Consider the following 22845-nt stretch of genomic DNA (forward strand, 5'->3'; position numbering starts at 1 on the left):
AGAAACACGCATGATTTGTAGACGTATTTAACTTTATTTTTATCCCGATATAACGTCGAAAAGTAACAGGTAGCACCCAGCAATACCCATACTTATTATAACAATAAAATAATGACGTACATTGAGTTTTAAGCTGAGCGAACCTCTAAACTAATAGTGTTATCCGAAATCACATATACCCGTCGCCATGTAATACACAAATTAGACCTTTCAATGAATTACATATAACATTGAGTACAAGTTAATAAATTAATACTTATGACTTTATGGTTCGTACTTTAAAAACAAAAGATTCTGCTTGACCTCTGCTTGCCACGAACACCTGGCAGACCAGCGGACCATACTTTAAGCGACGAATACAATCAGACACATGAAATGCCATACGCTTCTTTAACTATTTCTTTTCCATTTTTTTATTTCTATCGAGTCTATGAATTCGATAGAAAATTTGTTTCACGGCATTTATCATATGACTACTAATGAACAGAAATATAACCTTTTTTATTTATTCTCAACAAAATGGCGATGCGCAATGAGCCATGTAATTGATGTATCCATCAACGTTACGCAGTTGTCAAAACTAGTACGACCTAAACCAAAAAACTTTGATCTCGACAACGTTTTTATAAGAAGTTATTAACTTTGAACGGTAATGCCCTATTGTAGATGCGTCTATCTTTTTCTTATTAGACTTCGGGTTGCATCGTTTGCGGCTTATAGTTTGGTTCTCACGGCGATATACTTGTGGTTTGCGTCTTGTATCTTCTTTCGAATTCGAAGGAGACATTAAACACTCGATAATCTGCGATACAGTCCTCCGTCCATTTTCACTATCTTTCATCAAGGTTCTACACTCGTCTTCCATATGTCCTGCTTTGTCACAATAGACGCATAAATGCATGTGACATTTTTTCGCGGTGTGCCCTGTCTGTCGACAACTTCTGCAACGCGCTGTAGTTTGTCTTGGCATCTTATATTTATCAGTTCTCCTCGTCCGTTCCTTAATCCTTTATGTCCTATATGATTATTAATCATAATGATTATTATATCATTTATTATTGTATTATTACTATATTATGTAATTATCATTTATATATATATGTCGGAGATGTAGGGACATCGGGCCTTTCTTTAGGAAGTTCCCCAATACTTGGGCTCGAGGTGACATAACTGGTCGCCGAACGTAGGTCACGAGATGAACGAAATGTCTTACAGAGGAGGTACCGATGTTGAGGACACGCTGTATAAACAACCGAGTCTCGATCAGGAGCAATGTTGGTTTACGCGGGACTGCCTAGCTACGGCGCTTGGGAATTTGTTGATATTCCCGATCGATATGTATTTGACATGTGTGACTGTATCTGTCTTTTATTTGCAATCTCCTTGGAGAATTTTCTGTCATTGACTTGGAGGGGGTCTGAAAGTAACCCAGCGTCTGAGTTGTCGTGTCTGCGTGCTACAAAATGTATTCCATTGTACAAAGAGTTTACCCGTTGACCGTGGATTCGTTATTGAGCCCAGGAACATTGTCAATAGCTTTTGTTATACTTATTAATTATTTCACGCCCAAAATTTCTAACGAAATCCGACATATATATATATATATATTTATATAACTACATAATATAATGCCATTCTTATCTTTTCACTGTTATCTTCATTATAAATACTTCAAAACTATGAAAGTACTTCAAAACATTACTAAGTACGTAGTACATAAATATAATATAATACGTGTAACATAAATTGCGTATAATATAAGTACATAAATATCTTTTTAGAATCATTAAAATAGAAATGCCTGTATAGAATTCTATGAGAGTACTGCTTATAAATAACGTCTAATTCCAAGCATATACCTATTTAATTTATATTAGTATGTCAATGAAAATGGTATTTTCAAGTTCCTTTAGAAGGCAACGTGTCAAATCTAAATTTACTTGGCTATTCGATTAGTCTGTTTCAAGCTAGGATAGAGAAATCGTTCTGTCCTTAACTCTGGAAATTTGATATCGATGGTTGATCAGTAGCTGTCTTCTGTTGTAGTTGATCCTCGAATAAAAACTTTCAGTCTAAAAATTAAAAAGCTATGAAGTGAAGAATGTTACGAGCCTCTCGGTGTTTCTACCTTACCCTTTGAGTGCTGACTACTCGCGGCCTATGTCGTCCGTACGGACGGCGCGCGTCTAGCGCTGACGATCGCTGTGGACGGAATACTTTTTCGTTAGACTGAACTCTGTCGATTGACTATTCAAAGCGCAAATCGTAATAAGTTATAGTAATTCTTTTGCACGAGATTAAATGATTCAAGAGCGTTATTTTTCAGTTATTTTTAATTATTTATTATAAACATTGAAATTTACAGTTAACTAGAATTTGGCTAATAAACTAGAAAACAATAAACTAGAAAACTAAATTTAGTAAATATAACACAAGTTAATAATTTAGTTGTGTGTGAAAAATTCAGTGCTTGAGAAAACTAAAAAAACCAGATGTGGAGTTTTCTTACAAGTGGTGACCACTTCAACAATAACGAGCCACTATTGGCATTTGTTTACTGCCGTAAGCAATGCATTTATATTTATTTCACACAAACGTAATAGTATTACTTCTGCGTAGGTGTTCGGAAAAATTGAAAAACCCATACATGCGTCCTTAGCCCATGCCGGGCACTTACAGAAAGCGCATATATATGTCCTTAGTCCACATCGATAGCTTTCGCCAGACACCTATATGCGCCCACAGCACTCAAAGGGTTAATACATGTTGACTAAATTGTTCTTCGCTAACTTCTAAACGCATCGCTTATTTCATAGATCGTTTGTGCTTTATGACTCAGAAAGGGCTAATAGCCCAATAATAGCATGCAAAATAAAAATTTAAAAAAGTGGGCGTTACTTACAAGGTTGATTTTAAACACAAAGAGAGTTTCTTCTCTATCTCACTCACACTTTACGTTTCTCACTTAGGGACAAAGGATGAAGTGGTTGTCTTCCATCTGTATCGAATGTTATTTGTTTTGAACCTTGAGAGTGAAGGATTTGGAGAGAATGACAGTGTGACTAAGCTAATAAGGAAAGTTCGACGCATCTGATACAACATTCTTGCCAATAGTAGGAAAATAATATAAAATGGTTAAATTTAGTGTAAAAAGATAAAAGGTTAGGTAAAAAATTAATGTAAATGATATAACTTATAACCTGAAAAAGATCCTGAAACAAAATACTTTTACGTCAACTTTTTTATTGTTCTCTTCGTATCAACAATCAATCCTGCAAGCAGCGCTCACTTTTTTGTTTATACCCTGTAGATACAATGTAAACGAATGAACTGTTTATATATAAGATAACTATATATATATATATAATGGCTACAAAAAGTTCTGGCTAATAAATATTTTTGTAATAATACAATACACAGTGTAAGATAGAAGTATTCGCACAGTTGGTTTTCTATGAAAACAAACAGTGAAATATTTTCTATGTCATTAAATGTAACCAAATATATGTAATATAATATATGTATACAAAGGTTAATCTGTAAATATCATATCATGTCGAGGGGCATCTTAAGAAAATTTTGAAAAAAGATTGCGAAGATATGTATAGAATCGGACGTCACTAAAAATTTAGTTCAATTGAATTAAATTTGAAAGAAAAAAGACCACAAAAGGTTAAGTATACCACGAACATTTAAGTAAATAATAGTACAACATGAATATTTTTGTTTCGACGAAATGTTCCTATTGTAACCTTGTCTCGTTAAAAGTTACCAAATAATTTGATTAACATTTTATAATTTACATTTAATATTATAAGTGTCTAGGAATAATATCGTCATAGTAATGTTACGTACTGACGTACGTTACGAAAAGTAGCAGATTTCAGTCGCTTGATCACGATTAGCACATTTCAATTTCTCACGAAAGGAAGCACATAGTATCATTTCTATCGATAATTAGCATGATTGACATAAACTGATATTAACGATAATGAGCAAGATACACGATTTCTCAAGTGTGTATTATAAATATTTATTACAAAAAAATAACTTCATTACCAATATGTAAAGTAATTGGTGAAAATCAGATGAACACTTCCGAGCACGGTATAAACAGATCTGCGCACTTGCTGGGGAAAATCATGACTCGAACTCTAGTTAGTATAACTTCTAACTAACTCTCCAGATAAGCCTACAAATAAACATAATGACAACATGAGAAAAATTTATGCGCATGTGTGACGCATATAGCTATATACATAGTTACATAAATGATGTTGTAGAGGTGTGTGTGTGTTATGTTGTTGTCAATGATAGTAGTAGTTGCCGGCTGTAGATGTCGCTGCTGGGACACTGCTAGTTATTCTATTTTGATGCGTGGCAGAAGAGTAGGATATCACGGGCGCCGGGAAGCGAACCCGGGTCCCGAGTGTTCGCGAAACGCAGACCGAAACACCCAGGTACAACTACAAAAAGACAGACTGGAAAAAGTTCCAAAACCTGCTCGAACAGAACTGCGACCTAAAAATCTACAACAATGTCAACCTAACAGACAGACAAATCGACTCGTTCATAGACGAAAAAGAAAAACATATACAAATCGCCCTACAAGAATCCGTACCGACATTTAAAAAAAAAAGACTCCTGCAAGCCATATATAAACTATAAAATAAAAAAACTACAACGAGATAAAAGCTACATACTATCTAAATTAAACAACCTAAGACACAACTACTCTTACGACAAAAGAGAAGACATAGAATTCCTAAAGTACCTGCTACACGAAATAAAATCACAACTAAAACAAGAATTCGCAAACTCTATAAATCAATACTGGACAAATAAAATAAAAAATATCTCCAAAAAAGACTCTGCTAGCATGTTCCCGCAGATAAATCAAATTTTTAGACCAAAGGAACAAAACTCCATCCGGCCCCTCAAACTGCCTCCAGAAAAAGCCTCCCTCATCCAAGAAGCAGGCATCGAGATACACAACACCAACAAAGACACAGAGGGCAACTTCATAATATCAAAAACAACGGAAAAACTAGACATTATCGGCACCCACTTCGCCAAAACTCACACACAAAACGAACACATGGGCCGAGAACAATTAAACAGAATTATCATCGCCGAAACAAACATACTAAAAAATAAAATAAAACAAGGCATAGCGCTAAACAAAACAGTCTGCACATTCTCAAACGAAAACACATCGGACGACCCCAAACAGCCCGACCCAGAAATAAACTACTTTACAAACTTCAATCAACTAAGTACAATCTTCTCCACGCTAAACAACAAAAAATCCGCCGGCTTCGATGGCATCCCAAACATCTCGCTCAAACGCCTACCAAACAAAATAAAATGGTACTACACAGTACTGTTTAATAACGCACTAAACAACACGTACTTCCCCAAAAAATGGAAAAAAGCCAAACTCATAGCCATTACAAAAAAAAATAAAGACGGCTCATCACCTGCAAACCTACGATCCATAAGCCTCCTCCCCAACATAAGCAATGTATACGAAATGATCATAAACAACCCCCTAGCAGCCTTCTGCTCAAAAAATAAGATAATCCCGGAAAACCAATTCGGCTTCCGCCACAAACACTCCACAATCCACGCAATAAACAAACTTACGTCGGATATCTGCTGGGCACTTAACGCAAATCAACGAGTAGCCGCCTGCCTAATAGACATCGAAAAAGCCTTCGACACCGTCTGGATCCCAGGGCTCATTTATAAAATGATTAAAAAGAACTTCCCCGAATACCTAATCAAAATAGTATGGGACATGATAACAAACAAAACTTTCATAATGACCGACGGCTCGCACACTTCAAGCAAAGAATTCTCCATAGAGAACGGCCTGCAACAAGGAACAGTAAATTCCCCGCTACTCTTCAGCATCTACAATAACGACTTACTAAACCTCTTTAACCTCAACACATCCACACACAAACGCTCTATAGCCTACGCGGATGACCTAATCATCTACGTAACAGGCCGCAAAACCAAAACGATAAGAACAGAACTGCAAGAACTCTTCAACAAAATCAGCGATTACTATCATACATGGAAACTAAAAATTAACGCAAGCAAATGCGAAACCATACTATTCAGACCCATGACAAGCAAAATCGGCCCAGCAGAAAGGGAACAAGTCAGGAAATTCCGCCTAAAAGAAAAAGCAAACGAAGAGAACCTCATACCACACAAAAATTGCGTAAAATACCTAGGAATAAACATAGATGAAAAACTAAATTACAAGCAACACATCGAAATCCAACTCTCCAAAGCCAGCAAAGCTTTTTGGAATACAAAAAGGCTGTTTTATTCCAGACTTCTCGATAGCAAAGTAAAAATCATGTGCTACCAATCGCTAATAAGACCCATTATAACCTACGGCTGTCCAATATGGTACAACATACCAGCGTCAATAATGGAAAAAATTCGCATATTTGAAAGAAAATGCATCAGAGCTTGCCTGAGCATTTACAGATCTGAACACAGCGGATACAGAAAATACGTAAAAAACAAAATAATATACGACTTAGCCAACATCCACCGCATCGACTGTCACATCCTAAAACTAACGAGAAATCACTTCTCGCAAGCCGCGAAGATCAAAGAAAACAGCCTAATCTTCGGCTGCTTATACCCAAACGACGCATACTTCAAAAACACGCTGTTAACAGGCTACATCCCCCCCGAAGCCTTTCTATACCTAGACGAAAGAAACTATCTCCAAGACCAAAACAACATACCCATAATTTATCATATGCAAAGGAAAATAGGAATGAAATCTATTCAATACGAGGAAAACCTAGATGGCCGCACGGCAGACACTAGGTGGAGATACAACATGGCCCTCCCCCAAAAGGATACAGAAGACAAACACAGAAAAAACACAAAAAAATATTGGTGGATACGGAATCCACAACAAAAAACAACAAGATAAAGAGCTACAGAACGGCAACGCTCACCGAATAAAAGTGTAAATATGTAAATATGTAAATATGTAAATAGATAAACAAATATTATACTAATCCCACAGAACACCCCTCCCCACCCCTCCCAGTCCATCCCCGCCCAGCCCCTCCCTAATAGGCTAGCGAACTGTCCTGTTTTTGCGTCCAGGCTTTCAAGACATAAATTAAAACATCGCACATAAGCTCAGCGCAACAGCGGCTTAAATTTAACTAACTATAATAGGCGTAAAAAAAAAAAAAAAAAAAAAATGTAATAATGCATGGCTACGTCGTACCGTCGCGTATCGGTACTTTTGCCTGTACCACCCTACAATTAGAATTCAGCGTTTATTCTGGAAAAAAAATCATGTAAAAAAAATATGTAAAAAACCTGGAATTAATAAACAAAGATAAAAAAAAAAAAGGTCCCGAGTGTTCGAAACCTAGAGCGCTAATCACTTCGCTACCGTTTTTTTTTCTTTTTTTTTTAAATCTTTGTTTATTAATTCCAGGTTTTTTACATATTTTTTTTACATGATTTTTTTTACATGATTTTTTTTCCAGAATAAACTCTGAATTCTAATTGTAGGGTGGTACAGGCAAAAGAATAAATTTTAATTTGTCTACAATTTTTACCTGAGCCTATAGTGAAGATTTAAACAACACGCTTTGAAGACATAAAACAGTTATATACATGCTGAATCAAAAGATGTGAAAGTCTTTAAATTTATTACAGTTATAGGCCAAATATCGTGAAAAAGTGCGAAAATGTTTTTCTACTATTATCTGTATAATGTAGTGTAACGTAATGTAATACAGTTTTGGTTACTGTATATTATTTGATATAATATTACTGTATATTATTTGGTTACTGTATATTATTATTAAATTGGTTACTGTATATTTACTAAAAATGTATAGAGGATAGAAATAGACTGTACAGAGTCTGAATATTTTTATGAATATTTTCAAACCTTTCAAATTCTCATAAACGATTTTATTTCATAGTCTACTTTGGTGTCAACTGGAGAAACTGCCCGCCTACACTTTTTCCTGGATGTTTTCATACAACAACGTGTGCCGGTAATGCTGATAGGTGCGGCGGGATCAGGGAAAAGTGTAATCATTGCCGAAAAGCTTGCATCTCTTCCGGATACCTATAATATTGCCAACGTGCCTCTTAATTATTATACTACATCCGGTAATCAAAATTCAGTTAATTGAATACCAAAGGTAATAAGGGTCTAATTCACATTTGACACATTCCGAGATAAATCGGTTTATAGGTTACACTGCTCTTTAATGTTGTGATGACATTCTCCTGTACCTTAGACGCTTGTTCCATTGAAAGACTTAACAGAACAGCTAGAGGGCGTAATGATACATTTTATTTCAGTATTTATTACAATGAAGCGGAATAATTCAAAACTACTTAACTAAAACTATTTTAATTAGATAAAATTATTATAATTCCTATTATTATAATTCCCTTTTCCACAAATTTCAAACACCTAACACGTTTCTTGCTTTCAAAATTACATCACCTTTTTACTGCAATATCGGCAATCTGTGTGTACTAAAATGATTTATAGAGACTGTAAAATCATACTGTATTGTTAACTCAATTTTGATCGAAATGTGTTGTAGACCTTTATTTCCCATTGATATTTATATACACTGGTAGTGAGTACATAATTTTTTTTATCAACGCAGTTTTAACCTCCGCGAGGAGATTATTCTGTAATGGTTATATAATGTTCCTAATAACTACAATTTTATATTTTAGGCGAATTGCACCATTACTATTACACACGTTAGAAGTTCGTTTATCCGAAACCCGTTTGTACGAACCAGTTTTTGTTTACGGTTGGTTATGCGAACTGGTAACTGAATCTTTATTATCCGAACTACACTTGAGCACCACACTTTCAGTTATACGAACGCGTATCCAGAGTCGTACATGTCGGTGTATTTTCTTTAAACTGATATATAATTTAACACAGTTTACGTTGAAATTATTAATCAACCTCAGATATCTAAACGTCAATTTTTATTATCGAAACTTAGCAGTAGTTGATAGAGGTAGCAAATGAGTTTTTATTATCCGAATTCGATTATCGGCTATTCGCAATATTTTGTCCTCTAACCAACTTAGATAAACAAACTTCTACCGTGTTAGCTTAACTCTATTTTCAGGAAAATTTTTAAACGGATGTTTCACAATTATTATCTTTTCTTAATTCACAAACTGCCATCGGTATTAAAGAGCAGTTAATTATATAGATAAATATATATTTTTATTAACTTAAAAGAATTTAATTTCAAATATTCTGTTTATATAAAATATAAAACCGTACTATAAAAAAATAAATGTCAAATACAGATTATTTGTTCATGCAAAATTTTGTTTCCGAGAAAATTGTTTTTAAGGTTAATATAACTATAATATAGGTTAGATATGTTGCAATATGTTGCAATGCATGCATGGACATCTAGGTTTCATTAAATTTATATCAGTTTCAATTTATCAGATTCTTTTCAATTTGTAGCGTGATATCAATTACTATTCAATACAGTACTATTCACTACAGTACACTACAGTGTACTCAAGTTTTATTATCAATAATAAGAAATATGTTGATTATAATAAATAATTAAAGACTAAAAGGAAATGGGTAAAAAGGTCGTTAATTGAGAGAATCTGATTTTCTAATTCCGCGTTATTAAAGAGACTGGATCAAAAGAACCGAGCCATTATATTATATGGGTGATTCTGCTCTTTAACATATATTCGGTAAAAATTGACCAAGGATTGAAAAACAAAATATAATAATGAGAATTTACCGTAAATTATATTTGGTACCAGTGCTGCCTTCTACATATTGAAACTTGTATCCCAATTGGGCTTACTTACCAACTGACAGTATCCTAATTCCTGCATCGATACAAAGTTACATCTGATAACGATTCGCCGATACCGATCTATGCACCTTGTACATGTACCATGAAACCTAAGTATCGATAGAATGCATCGCAATGTACCATCGCAATGCATCGCTTTCAAATATTTGTCTCGTAAGTGTCAACAAATGCCACAGTAAATTAATATTTCTATTCACGTCTGCGTTTCATCTTGTTACAAAAAATCGGTTCAAAAATAGAAAAAAAATAACGTGAGAATCGTTGTCGACCGTCGCGCTTCCAAACTGTTGATACAAGAAAGAGAATCAAAGCAAAAAAAACCTGTTAGTAAACAGTCGATTAAACCGAGCTACGTGTTACCCGTTTACACGCTCCTCAAGTTCTTTTAATAATAAATTTTCTTGGAAACAAAGTTTTACGTGAAAACTATATTTTATATTTTCTATATTTCTGATTCTTTAAGACTTTTTTAACACATTCGTAGTAACTTTTCCGACAAAGAGAATTTGGAGAAATGAATTTTTCTTTTTTTATACTTTCAGCATCAATATGCCGTTATATTTCAAAAGATATTGCAAAAGATATTTAACAATAGAAAATGTTCTTTTTGCCACATTTTGGTATGGGAGTGGGATTTGTCGTTTAGACAAGCCTTTTATATAAACTATGGTTTCTGAAAAAAATATTTCTGTGGGATACATTTAGGTTATGAAATCTATACATATAATATTTCAACTGTTTATTTTCAAAATTATTATTATTATTTACAAATATTTATTTACATTGTTCATTTACAGAATTATTATAATTTGCAGCTTTATTTGTAGAATTATTATTATGATTTGCAAAATTTTATTTACAGAATTATAATTATAATCATAGTTGTTTACAAAAAACCTATTTAAAGATAAGACCTTAACAAATTTCAAACCCTGTCCTCACTGATATCACTAGTGTAGGCAAATTCTCTTGTGGCTGTATTTATCTATTTACAAGACATATGAACTCCCTCTACAATGTTTCAAAGATTGGCAATTGATTGAAAAGACTTGGGACTATATTTCCCAAAGCGAGGTTCGCCCATGTTGGCAACTGTAGATTCCATCCGTACCGAATGTGTTAATAAAAAAGAAAAAAGAAAGCTACATATTGTTTCTCGATTTCAAAATATTGTTCATTAGTGTTTCTTGATTGTCACATTTTCTATTTAGTTCTTTTTTACAACATAATTAAAAGTTTAATTACATATTCAAGAAATGTTACAACGAATAATGGAAAAGCATTTGGAGAAAAAGACTGGTAGAAATTATGGACCACCTGGTATGAAAAAGTTAATTTATTTCATCGATGATATGAATATGCCCGAAGTCGATACATATGGAACCGTTCAACCTCATACACTCATTAGACAGCATATTGACTACAATCACTGGTATATATAAATATTATTATAATATATTATATATACAATTATTTTATATGGTATATACAAATATTATGTATAATGTAAATATTACGATAGAATTCTAAAGCTGAAAGTTCAATTTCTTTACTTTCTACTGGCAAGATATTATTTCGAATGACAAATTTAACTACATTAGAACTACATTTATCTAAACTCTATTATTCTGGTAAACTACTATCTCACGATAGAATCCATTCACTTCGGCTAATTCCTAATTTAAACAAGAAATTACAATGTAATGGAGAGAGCCAGTGAAATCCTATTGCATAAACTCTAGTTTTGTGCAACTCAGATAAATGGAGTTCTACTGTAATAAATCTTCGGGACGATTAGTATTCTTCACAAAACGAATGTTTTCATTGTTTCTTATTTTTATCTATAGAAAGTTTCGACATAAGTAGAATAGCAATCTCTGTTCATAAAAAGTTGTAATTTAATAAGATTAACGGTTCACAGTAAGAATCAAAGGCACTTTTCGACAAGAGAAAAACATATACAGGGTGTTTCGTTTACCTTGGATTTTTGAATACTTAGTTATTTCTATCCGTAAAAGAATTATACGAGGACAAAGTTAATCGAAACAACAAACATTATGGTTATCCTTGATGATTCCTACTTGAAGATTACTTTGTCTCACTTGTAGTATCGTGGAAATTTAGGTATAAATTTTTTCCTGATACTATTTATAATTTGTAATTTATTTACAATAAATTAGTTATACGGATATTAGTTAGACAGAAAACGACGACTGTTTAATATGGAACTAAATGTAACAATTTTATTCTAATTCGACCACTCACGCAACTCCACAACACTAACAACTCTACTCTCAACAACGCTAACACCTCTCGCAACTCGACAACGCTAACAACTCTACTCTTCGACTACTTCTTCGAGTTTTCAATGTTTTGAATATTTTTTAGTAGGCAGGATTTTTTTTAAATGGGATTATATAGTTTTCTTGTATTCTCATCAATGCGTTCTTCCATTATTTATAAAAAAAAGCATTATTTATTTATAATGAACATGGATCTGAAAACAACTGGCATAAGAATATTTCAATTTTAATTTTGCAAGACTTACTGATTATTATCATTATTTATATGGTCGAACGTAATAAACAAAAATTTTCGCCATTGGTAATGATTATTGATAATCAAAATAAAATTTCCATCGTAAAAAGAATTCCTGTCAACAATGATTGGTTACTCGTAACCAAAATCATCTTAGCAAAGATGAATTCTTATATCACAATTTTTAAAAGCTGACCTGTAATAGTTACGAGCTCTGGTTTTCTTACTATTACGTACGATTAATTTTATAAGATTAAAATGTTATTTAAACTAATCGGTTTTAGCGCAAGTACCATAGCATTATAAATACACCAATGATTGTATCTAAAAATATCCAGACTTATTTTAAGGAATGACAATAATGTTGAAAGTTTAAAGGAATGACCTTGAAAGAAGATGAATCATCGTGTTGGACCAATTAGTTTTGTCCTTACACAACTTTTTAGATTGGCAAATATAACCAACATATTAACATATTCAAAGTAAACGAAACACTTACTATTTATTCGTTCATTTAAAAATACATGTTAAGAAGATCAATTAATTGAGATCTATCATTACCTTTATTACTTTTCAAAATTCAATATCATACTGTAGACTCTTAATTTCCATCTGAAGTTTTATCTATGTTCTTTATTTTCTCGCTATACGATATGCGTTAGAGGCAGATGTTTTTACAGCTTTTAATAGTAGGTTAGCATAATCTCAGCTATTGTAAATTAATAACGTGAAATAACAATTTGATGGAATTTTAGGTACGACAGGACGAAATTGACGTTGAAAGAAATTCAGAATACACAATACGTATCCTGTATGAATCCTACTGCTGGAAGTTTCACAATCAATCCACGTTTACAAAGGCATTTCGCTGTTTTTGCAGTTAGGTAAGCTGAAACGAATTTAATTGCTGTACAGAGTTGCCTTAACTCGTGAGACGATATGTTTATTCGCAGAAACTTGCAAAATGTGTCAGCATTATGTTTTCTATAATTAAAATAACATAGATCTTACAGGATGAGACACGTAAAGTGTCACAGCTGAATATTTTCAAAAATGAATTCTGGCTTTCGCGTAATTGGATTTTTTCTACGTGAAGCGGTCAAGAACATTACAAGGTCATGTGTATATATATATGTCGGCTGGACGATAGGATTGGGGGTGGAGGTGTTCGATGAATCTTCGTTGATATTGGCCATCGATGCGGTGTAACAATGGTAGAGTTTATTGGCACAAGTGCGTGGTATTACAGCGTTGGTAATTAATCACAATGTTAGATACTCGCGGCGCTATGACAATGGCCTCGGGTCCGGTAACGAATCCGCGGTCAACGGGATGTCGAACGTGTATACTTCGTGGAAGTCTAAGTTATATCCAGGTCGCCACAGAACAAGCACTACGTACCGGAGAATTACTTGTATCGTCGTTAAAATCGTACGAAAGAGTATCTCTGCATCACGGTGACGCTGTCGAGGAAAACTATGATGGGTGTGTCTAAGGGCACGAGATCATCGGATTCGTGGAGAAAAGTCTTCATTCGGAAAGTGAGGGAAATTGGCGTTATTGTTAATTGGTCAATTTCCATGTTGGTGGTTAGGGAAGGGTGCTAGCCGCCCTTAAGAGAAAGTCGCCATCGGGCCGCGTCGTTCGTGAGAAAAATAGACTTCTCCAATTTTCCCGTGGTTGGAACAAAGACTGTTTGTCGGTTTGAAGGACTTTCGTTAAATAGATCTTAAGATTTATAGCGGGTCCTCGGGCTAGCCGAACATGTACTGTGGAGACGCATCAACATCTGGTAATCGTCTTACTCGAAGCATAGTCTGCGTGTGGCGAGCCACGGGACAGAAACCATTGAGACATTTACCATCGTACCCTGTCCCAAGCATTTCTTTTAAGGAGAGTTATAGAGTTACTTCCTGCCTTGGTTAAACAAAACGTTCATCCCCTTGACCGCGACTACGTTCGACGACTGGTTGTCGCCTCGAGCCCGAGCTCACTATCATAAATCTCGAATAAGTACAGTCGGATCGAATGACAACGGTTTTCTTAATAAGGCTATGGTGGAATCTGGATTACAGTATTGAGGGATCTTCCCAAAGTTTCAAAGGGAAGGTTCCGGTGTTCTTTTATCTCCGACATATATATATATATCATTATATTATATATGATATATATTCAGATATTATATATATATATATATTTCCCAATTTCTATAATATTCTATAATATATATCTATAATATATATAATTTTTATATTATTATTTTATTTTAATATTTTTAATAATAATATATAATTTTAATATATTAATTTTAATAATATATATAATATATATAATTTTCTATAATAGTCGCCATTGTTTGACCCAAAGGATTGCCAGATTGCGTTTAGTGTGTCCTGAATCCCGGTGTACCCGCGATTTATGTTGTTTTTGAATAATTAGCTGTATGAGATGGCAGCTTCGCGTACGTTAATCATCTCTAACCATTATTATGCCATCTTTGTCAATGAAAAGACTTAACGATAATAATTTATTATTTCGACTTATGCTAGAGTTCTTTATCAATGTATTGAGTGTTCATTACGAAGCGCTGTTAGTGTAGTAACTTAATGATTGCAACGAACGATGTACAGAATTTTCTCCGTAATTGGTGGAAAATCGGACTCCACGGCGATCAATTATTACGTACAGAACTGGATGGTGGGTGAATGAAAAATTTCGAAAGCAATGGTTCTCGCCTGTGTGTCCGATTCATGAACACTTGAAACATTTTAGTTTCGCTCGTTCATTCGGAGACTGGTTATTTACGTGTTCAATTCTTCCTTCAACTTCGTTCGGTATGCGTGATACCAGTATTGTCGCTGGTCTCCCTGCTTCTGGCTTCTGATTATGATAGAGCTCCATTTCCGACGCGAGGTACTGGGCTTTGACCAGTGAATCTGGTTGACTTGGGATAACATATTGTCCGATATCTTCTTTCAGGTTCATGATGCATGTTTTTATTGTGTCGATTATCTCTTCTTCTATAGCGATACTCCTGCTTACAGGTTTTAAATGTTTGTTTCGAATGGCATAAATTAGTTCGTTTAATTGTTGTCGGAAGCACATATTGTATGATTGTACGCTTTTCGCGTTTCCTTGTCTAGTCGTTTTAAAAGATTGTCGCGGCAATTGGTTACTGTATTTGGGATTGAAACGCTGTGCCTTAGTGCGGAGTACCATTCTTCATAATTTTCGATTTCAACGAAGCGGGTACTTCTTTCCTTATCTTCAACTATTTTCTCGACAAGAATTCATTTTAGAAGCAATGGTTTTTAGTAGCATTGGTTTCTCATGTACCTGAAATTCTTTATGGAGTCTTCTACAGCAACGTCGTGGCTGCCTCCCAGGGTTTCGATTTGTTCGTTGGCAGCTTTAGCTGGTAGATTGCCTGGGTTTTCCGTAGAACTCCTTCGTGTTTGACAAGGTGGTCCAGCTGCTAGTTGCAGTACCGGTACAAATTTTGCTGATATAACTGACACTTCTTCCGAATCGCCGGATAATGTTTCTGATGCGGAGGTTCTAAATAAGCGTCTACCAGATTCGTCTACAGTGAGTATGATGAGGCATAGAGATTTACTGAGTTTTCCGATTTCATCTGTCCGTTTCTTATTCTCTATAGCTAACATTTTCAATTAATATTTCTTTCGCTTTCTTAAAGTCTCGTATGTTATATAGGTACAGCACGTGTTTATCTGCTTGTATTCGTTTAATATGGAATGACTCCGTGTTTGGAGTCTCTTCAATGAGTTTTACAGTGTCCTTCGAGTTTTGGATGATGATGTTTACTGGGGTCTACGTATCTTTTCCTTGAGGCGGTGGTCTCTGTGCGTGCTTCCGTGAAGAGACTGGTGGCCCGTCTGGAATATGTCTGGTTTTCTGGGTATCCAGGTTGCTGAAAAAAGGCTCCCTGCTTGATTCATGAGCGCTGCGTCTGCGACGTCGAGGGTTTTGATGGTGATGATGTACCTCTTCGTCTATTTATTATTCTCTTTCGTACTTGTGACTTCTCTACCTGACTTGCCGTATGCCTACTTGCTTTATTTTGTAGGTTTTCGTTCGTTTCCTTTATCAATTTCAAGGTATAGTTTGGCCTTGTAGTTTTCTTTATATCTATTATTTGAGAATATTGCTTCATATGCGAGTGTGGAGCCTCTTGTGGTAGCAATACTTCGAATCTACTTCGATTGTGAAGCTTTCTGGTTTCATGATTTCATTTCTTCCACTATATGCATCTCCTATTGTATTCTCTTTTTTGCTTTTAATTTCTTTACAACTTTCTGCCCCTTTATTCCTGTTCAGCAGATTTCGCGGACGGTTGAGTGTACTTTTCCTTTGGGAGCCAAAGCTAGTGTCGCTAAAAAAGTTCTTGATCCATTCTTGCTGTAGTATTTTTCTTTTGGTTGCTCTTTTCATTCTTTTTATCCTCTTTCCTTCTCTTTTCTTGATTTTTTTCATAGTGAGCATTATTTATCACTTTTCGTTATTGAATATCACTGCATAAATTGGCAAACTCATTAACAAGTCTTAGGCCTGGTATTTTTGGCCAGTGATATCCGACCTGCTGGGAGGTTCACAACACTCTGACGAGAAAAAGTGCATTCAGCTTGGTATGAGCGTTGCTTGAAGTAATCAATTTTGTTATTAAATATTATTGAATAAAAAATATTTACAAGACATACAATTATGTTGTAGGGCAAAAAAGATATGTGAAACCTTGCCTGGCTTCGTTTTCAAGAAAATGGACTATAAAGTTAAGTAGGGGCAATTTCATAATCGATTTTCGCGAAAACAAAACGAAAAATGTCATTTTACATTTTCCACTTCATTTTCGCCGTGCGCAGGGAATCATCGTCCTTCGGTTTGTGTCGCAATTTTCGGAACATGTATTTTTGCATTCTTTCAAACGACATATTCCGAATTCCAAATATTGAATACATTATCGGAAAATATAAGTAAGCGTATATACGACATATAGTGACAATTGTTTAATGCTAAAAAGATATTTTCTTGATGTATACGACCATAGCTTATTAACACTTAGCCAACCACGCGCGCCAGAGCGAGAGCTATACGCTTCTCTGTCCAGCGCGCACAGGTCAACCTATACGCTGTCCACCGTGGATTTTTCTACGTAAGGAGGACTAATATTCACAAATACTTGAAAAACAAAGTCTAAAAATTATTTAAGTCATCTATTATATTTTACGGTAATGATTTTGTTTAATGATTTCACATATTGTTTATACAGAACATCAAATTAAAAGTATAAAAAGATATAGGTAAAATTAAAAACATTAAAGATGACTGAAGATAAATGACACAACTAGAAAGTGAAGTTAAAAATTCATAATCCATTTTAATATTTGTTTATAGTGTGGTATCGTTCGATTATAACACAATTTATTCATAACTGATAGCGTAACTTTTTAATTAATTTTAAGACCACTAAATTGCTGTATTTTATTATATACTGCACTTTATAAAAGCAGAAAAAGAGATAGCAATCGACTGGAAACAATCCCAAATAAACAATAACTGATAATAACAACGACAGCAAAAAAGAAAACGCGCTGGTAAAGTAAAAAAAAGCCAACACCACACGGAGTTCCCAAGCGGTCACCCATCTAAGTACTAACCGTGCCCAGCGCTGCTTGACTTTCGTGATCGGACGAGAACGAGTATTTTCAACGCGGTATGGGCGTTAGCTGAAGTAGTCTGTTTTGTTATTTCATGATATCGAATAGACAAAATAATTAAGAAAACATACATGTATGTATGAGGAAAAATGGTATTTTGAGACGTGCAGTTAGATATATATATTGAGATATGTATAATGTTGCGTGCTGGACTAGCTTAAATGCGTAGTAGAGATATTTGTATGCGGGTATCAGTGTGTGGAGGTATGTGTGCGCTCGGCGTCTAAAAAACAGACGAATGTAAATACCCTCCCCTCCCCTCCCATCCCATCCCCCTAATAGGCTAGCGAACTGTCCTGTTTTTGCGTCCAGGCTTTCAGGACACAAACAAAAACATCGCACATAAGCACAGCGCAACAGCGGCTTAAATTTAAGTTACAATAACATTCTTAAAAAAAAAAAAAGTAATAATGCATGGCTATGACGTACCGTCGCGTATCGGTACTTTTGCCTGTACCATTAGAATTCAGCGTTTATTCTGGAAAAAAACTATGTAAAAACAAATATATAAAAATCCTGGAATTAATAAACAAAGTTAAAAAAAAAAAAAGACGAATGTAAACAGTTCAGTCGGTTAACAGTCGATTAAAGGTCGGGTGTGGAAGAAAGTACTGAGACGCGTGCAAGTGTGCATCGATGAATATTCTAGAAATTTATAAAATAAATATATGTCTACGTTAATATTAATCCCAAATGTATATTCAAAGTTTTCATAACAATATTTCGGCCATCAAGATCCACAATTCTCAACAATATAGAACTTTTTCAGAACTTTTTTTAACAGTCCCTAAATCTATCACCTACTACGGGAAGATACGGGAAATCTGCTTTCCTCACGCACGATGCTTCCCACTAGCAACTTCCTCTCGGAGGCGGTTACCATCCCCTTCTTCAACCACCAACCTAGAAATCAACCAATTAACAGCAACACCCATTTCCCCCACTTTCCTAACGAAGATTTTCCGCGACAAATCCGATGATCTCGTATCCTTAAACACACCCCATCATAGTTTTCCCCTGCAACATCATCGTGACGGAGAGTCAGTCGTTAGAGGTCAGTCGTTAGAGGTCAGCCGTTAGGGGCCAGTCGCGAGTCGATAGTCAATAGTTTATAGTTAACAGTTATAGCTGACCAGAATTCCACAACCAATCTTGAGCAATTATTATCCAAATTTTTATCGTAAGCATCGCCTAGAAGTCGAACTTGTAATCGTGAATCGCGAACCGTTAATAGTAACCGTGAGTTCTACGCAAAACGTTAATAAATATATTTTGTTAACTATACTCGAATATTTCTTCTATATTTCACTGAGTTTCACTGCATTGCGCCAACTACCAACAGCAAAATACTAACATCATAACATTGTATTGCGGATTGAGCCCGGTTGAACTTGTCTGTCTTTTATCGTCGGTCTAGTACTTGTTGCGACAAATTCATGTCGGCTGAAGGTGTGGTCGTTGGCTGGGTCATTGTGATGTGAGAAAATTTGGGATCGAAATTAGGTCTTCGATTTCTATGGCGTATGAAAGCCAGTATGGTATATTACCTGAGCTCGTAGAATACTCGTGTCAACTGGAATGATCGTAGTCCTTCGGTTGCCAAACGTCCGTAGAGTTGGTTGGAAATTTTCCTGTTGAGAATGAGTATCCTGGGGGGGATCGCCAAATTTGTCACGTCGAAGACACGGGAAGCTTCCTGTAAACTTAAGAACTCAATTCGGTGGTAGAAACCGTATTTATTTTTGGCGCAAAGCATGTCATAAATGCAGCATCATAATTTTTAAATACAAAACTTCAGGTTCAACAAAATCAATTTACGAAGTTCCGTCCGCTTCGTCCTCGCTATCTTCCAAGTCCACAAGTACATGAAGCAATAGCTACTTTTTTGAAACTGAAGCCACGCATACTTTTATATATCTGAATGTACAACTGATTTTTACACCACTTCATATTTCTTTAAGTATTCTATTTTTTTGGCACCAAAAACAAATAAGAAACGTTCATACCACTCTGAGTGCACTGGTTGTCGTCAGTTAGCTGTGGAAGCCGAACAAGTCGGACTGCAGTACCCAAAAAAATATCACACGTACGACTTGCCAGTGAGTGAGTCAAATTACTCAATGCCATTTGGTAATAAGAATGATAAATAGAGCAAGTGTTATCCTCACTATGAAAACAATCGGATAAATAAAAGAAGAAGAAAAGATAGAAGACAACGGATATGGTGACCAAAACAATGAATCGGTACCCTCCATAAGCGGAGTGAAAGAAGCCAATAAAAGAAAAATGCAAAAATCGACCAAGAATTCTTAGCGATACAAGCCTTGGCTTCTAAAAAATGCGGAAACTCAACCCTCCGCGAAACCTGGTGAACAGGAACAAAAGGGCAGAAAGCAGTAAAGAAAGTAGATGCTTCTACTTTAGAGGAGAGCACAATGTGAGATGCATATAGACGAAGAAACGAAATCATGAACTCAGCAGAAAGCTTGCCAATAGTAAAAATGCCAACAAGAAGTAGATTCGACGTATTGCTATCACAAGAGACTCCACACTCGCAGATGCAGCGACATTCCGAAACAATAGATATAAAAGAAACTATAAGGCCAAACTGTACTTTAGAATTGATAAAGTAAAAGAAGGAAACCTACGAAATAAGGCAAATAATCATACGGCAAGTCAGGTAGAGAAATCATAAGTACGAGAGAGAATAATAAACAGACCAAGAGGTACATCATCAACAACGAAACCCTCAACGTCCAAGATGCAGCGCTTACAAATCACGCAGAGAGCTTTTCCCCAAGAGCCTCGATACCGAAAAACCAGACATATCCGAGACAGGCCACCAGTCTCCCTACGGAACAACCCACAAAACAACAGCCTCAATAAAAAGAGGCGAAAACCCCCAATAAACATCACCCTTCAAGACCCGAAGGACACTGTACAACTACTCACTGAAGAGACTCCAAACAAGGAATCATTCTATTATAACGAATACAAGCAGATAAACACGTGCTGAATCTATATAACATACGAGAGTTTAAAAAAGCGAAAGAAATATTAATTGAAAATGTTAGCTACAGAAAATAGGAAATGGACAGAAGAAATAGGAATACTCAGTAAAATTCTACGCCTAACCATGCTCACTGTAGACGAATCTGGTGGATGTTCGTTTAGAACCCCCGGATCAGACACATTATCCGACGATTCGGAAGATGTGTCAGTTATATCAGCAAAACTTGTACTGGTAGCGCAACCAACAGTTGGACCATCCTATCAAACACGAAGGAGTTCTACGGAAAACCAAGGCAATCTACCAGCTAAAGCTGCCAACGAACAAATAGAAACCATGGAAGGAAGAGACGACGTTGACGTAGAAAACTCCATAAAGAATTTCAGGTACGTGAGAAACCAATGCTACTAAAAACCATTGCTTCTAAAATGAATTTTTGTCGAGAAAATAGTTGAAGATAAGAAAAGAAGTACCCGCTTCGTTGAAATCGAAAATTATGAAGAATGGTACTCCGCATTAAGGCAGAGCGTTTCAATCCCAAATACAGTAACCACTCGCCGCGACAAACTTAGAACGACTAGACAGGGAAACACGGAAAGCGTACAATCATAAAATATGCGCTTCCGACAACAATTAAACGAACTAATTTATGCCATTCGACACAAACATTTAAAACCTGTAAGAAGAAGAATCGCTATAGAAGAAGAAAAAACCGACACAATAAAAACGTACATCATGAACCTGAAAGAAGAGATCGGACAGTAAGTTATCTAAGTCAACCAGTTACACTGACCAAAGCTCAGAATCTCGCGTCGGAAATGGAGCTATATATCAGAGAGAAACAAGCAGCACGGAGACCAGCGATAACACTGGCATCACGCAAACCGAACGAAGCCAAAGGAAGGTTCGGACAGGTAAATAACCAGCTTCCGAATGAACGAGCGAAAGTAAAATATTTCAAGCGTTCATGAATCTGACACACAGGCGAGAACTGTTGCTTTCGAAATTTTTCATTCACCCACCAAGGAAGGGTCTCAGCTCGAGTGAACCACACAACAAAGATCCCAGAAGTAACATACCTGGAGTCAACTGCTTCACCTAGACGAGATTACATTATCATTCTAGAACACCAACCACCAGGTAGAACCAGATCAAACTCCGACATTGTAGCGGCACTCGACAGCAAACCTTCCAATGGTTTCTATCCTGTGGCTTGCTACGCAAAGAACCTATCCTTCGGGCAATATGATCATCAGATCAAAACATCTTCATAGGATACTTTCAACTAGCTTAAGGACCCGCTATAATTTAAGAATTATAGATTCTTAAGAATTATAGATAATTTAAGAATTATGGATTTAGTTAACTAAAGTCCTTCAAACAGGCAAACAGTCCTCGTTCCAACTACGGGAAGATACGGGAAATCTGCTTTTCTCACGTACAATTAACACGTTCGTGATTAGACTATGTTTCCTGCGGGGCCCAAATCCGACCGCCGGTACGCAGACGTAAACAGAGCGACAAGTGGGAATTCATTGTTTATCGCCTTCGATTCATTCTAAAGAAAAGATTATTTAGTTCTGAAATGGAGAAAGCGATAAGCTTCCCAGCTAGAGTTCCGGGGGATCTCATGGCAGATGTCTCAGGTTTCTCATTTAGCCGA

The 22845-nt window shown here is 35.6% G+C and overlaps 2 long non-coding RNA genes and 1 other non-coding gene across 4 annotated transcripts; 1 reads left to right on the plus strand and 2 right to left on the minus strand.

The window, feature by feature from the left end:
* Nucleotides 1-14: 14 nt before the first annotated feature.
* On the minus strand, nucleotides 15-22514 carry LOC126926363 (uncharacterized). 2 transcript variants are annotated; one of them, XR_007714509.1, is made up of 5 exons: nucleotides 19720-22514; nucleotides 4060-4192; nucleotides 2134-2202; nucleotides 1860-2072; nucleotides 15-1016 (listed from the first exon to the last, which is right to left on the minus strand). It is a non-coding gene; the product is annotated as an uncharacterized LOC126926363 (long non-coding RNA). The 2 variants fall into 2 exon arrangements; XR_007714508.1 differs by lacking the exon at nucleotides 19720-22514 and adding an exon at nucleotides 4268-4430.
* Nucleotides 2167-2553, plus strand: LOC126926373 (uncharacterized). The gene is made up of 2 exons (XR_007714520.1): nucleotides 2167-2272; nucleotides 2408-2553. It is a non-coding gene; the product is annotated as an uncharacterized LOC126926373 (long non-coding RNA).
* LOC126926397 (5S ribosomal RNA) lies at nucleotides 18064-18182 on the minus strand. The gene has a single exon (XR_007714533.1). It is a non-coding gene; the product is annotated as a 5S ribosomal RNA (ribosomal RNA).
* Nucleotides 22515-22845: the final 331 nt, after the last annotated feature.

Source organism: Bombus affinis, chromosome 17 (assembly GCF_024516045.1).
Source record: "Bombus affinis isolate iyBomAffi1 chromosome 17, iyBomAffi1.2, whole genome shotgun sequence".
NCBI lineage: Eukaryota > Metazoa > Arthropoda > Insecta > Hymenoptera > Apidae > Bombus > Bombus affinis.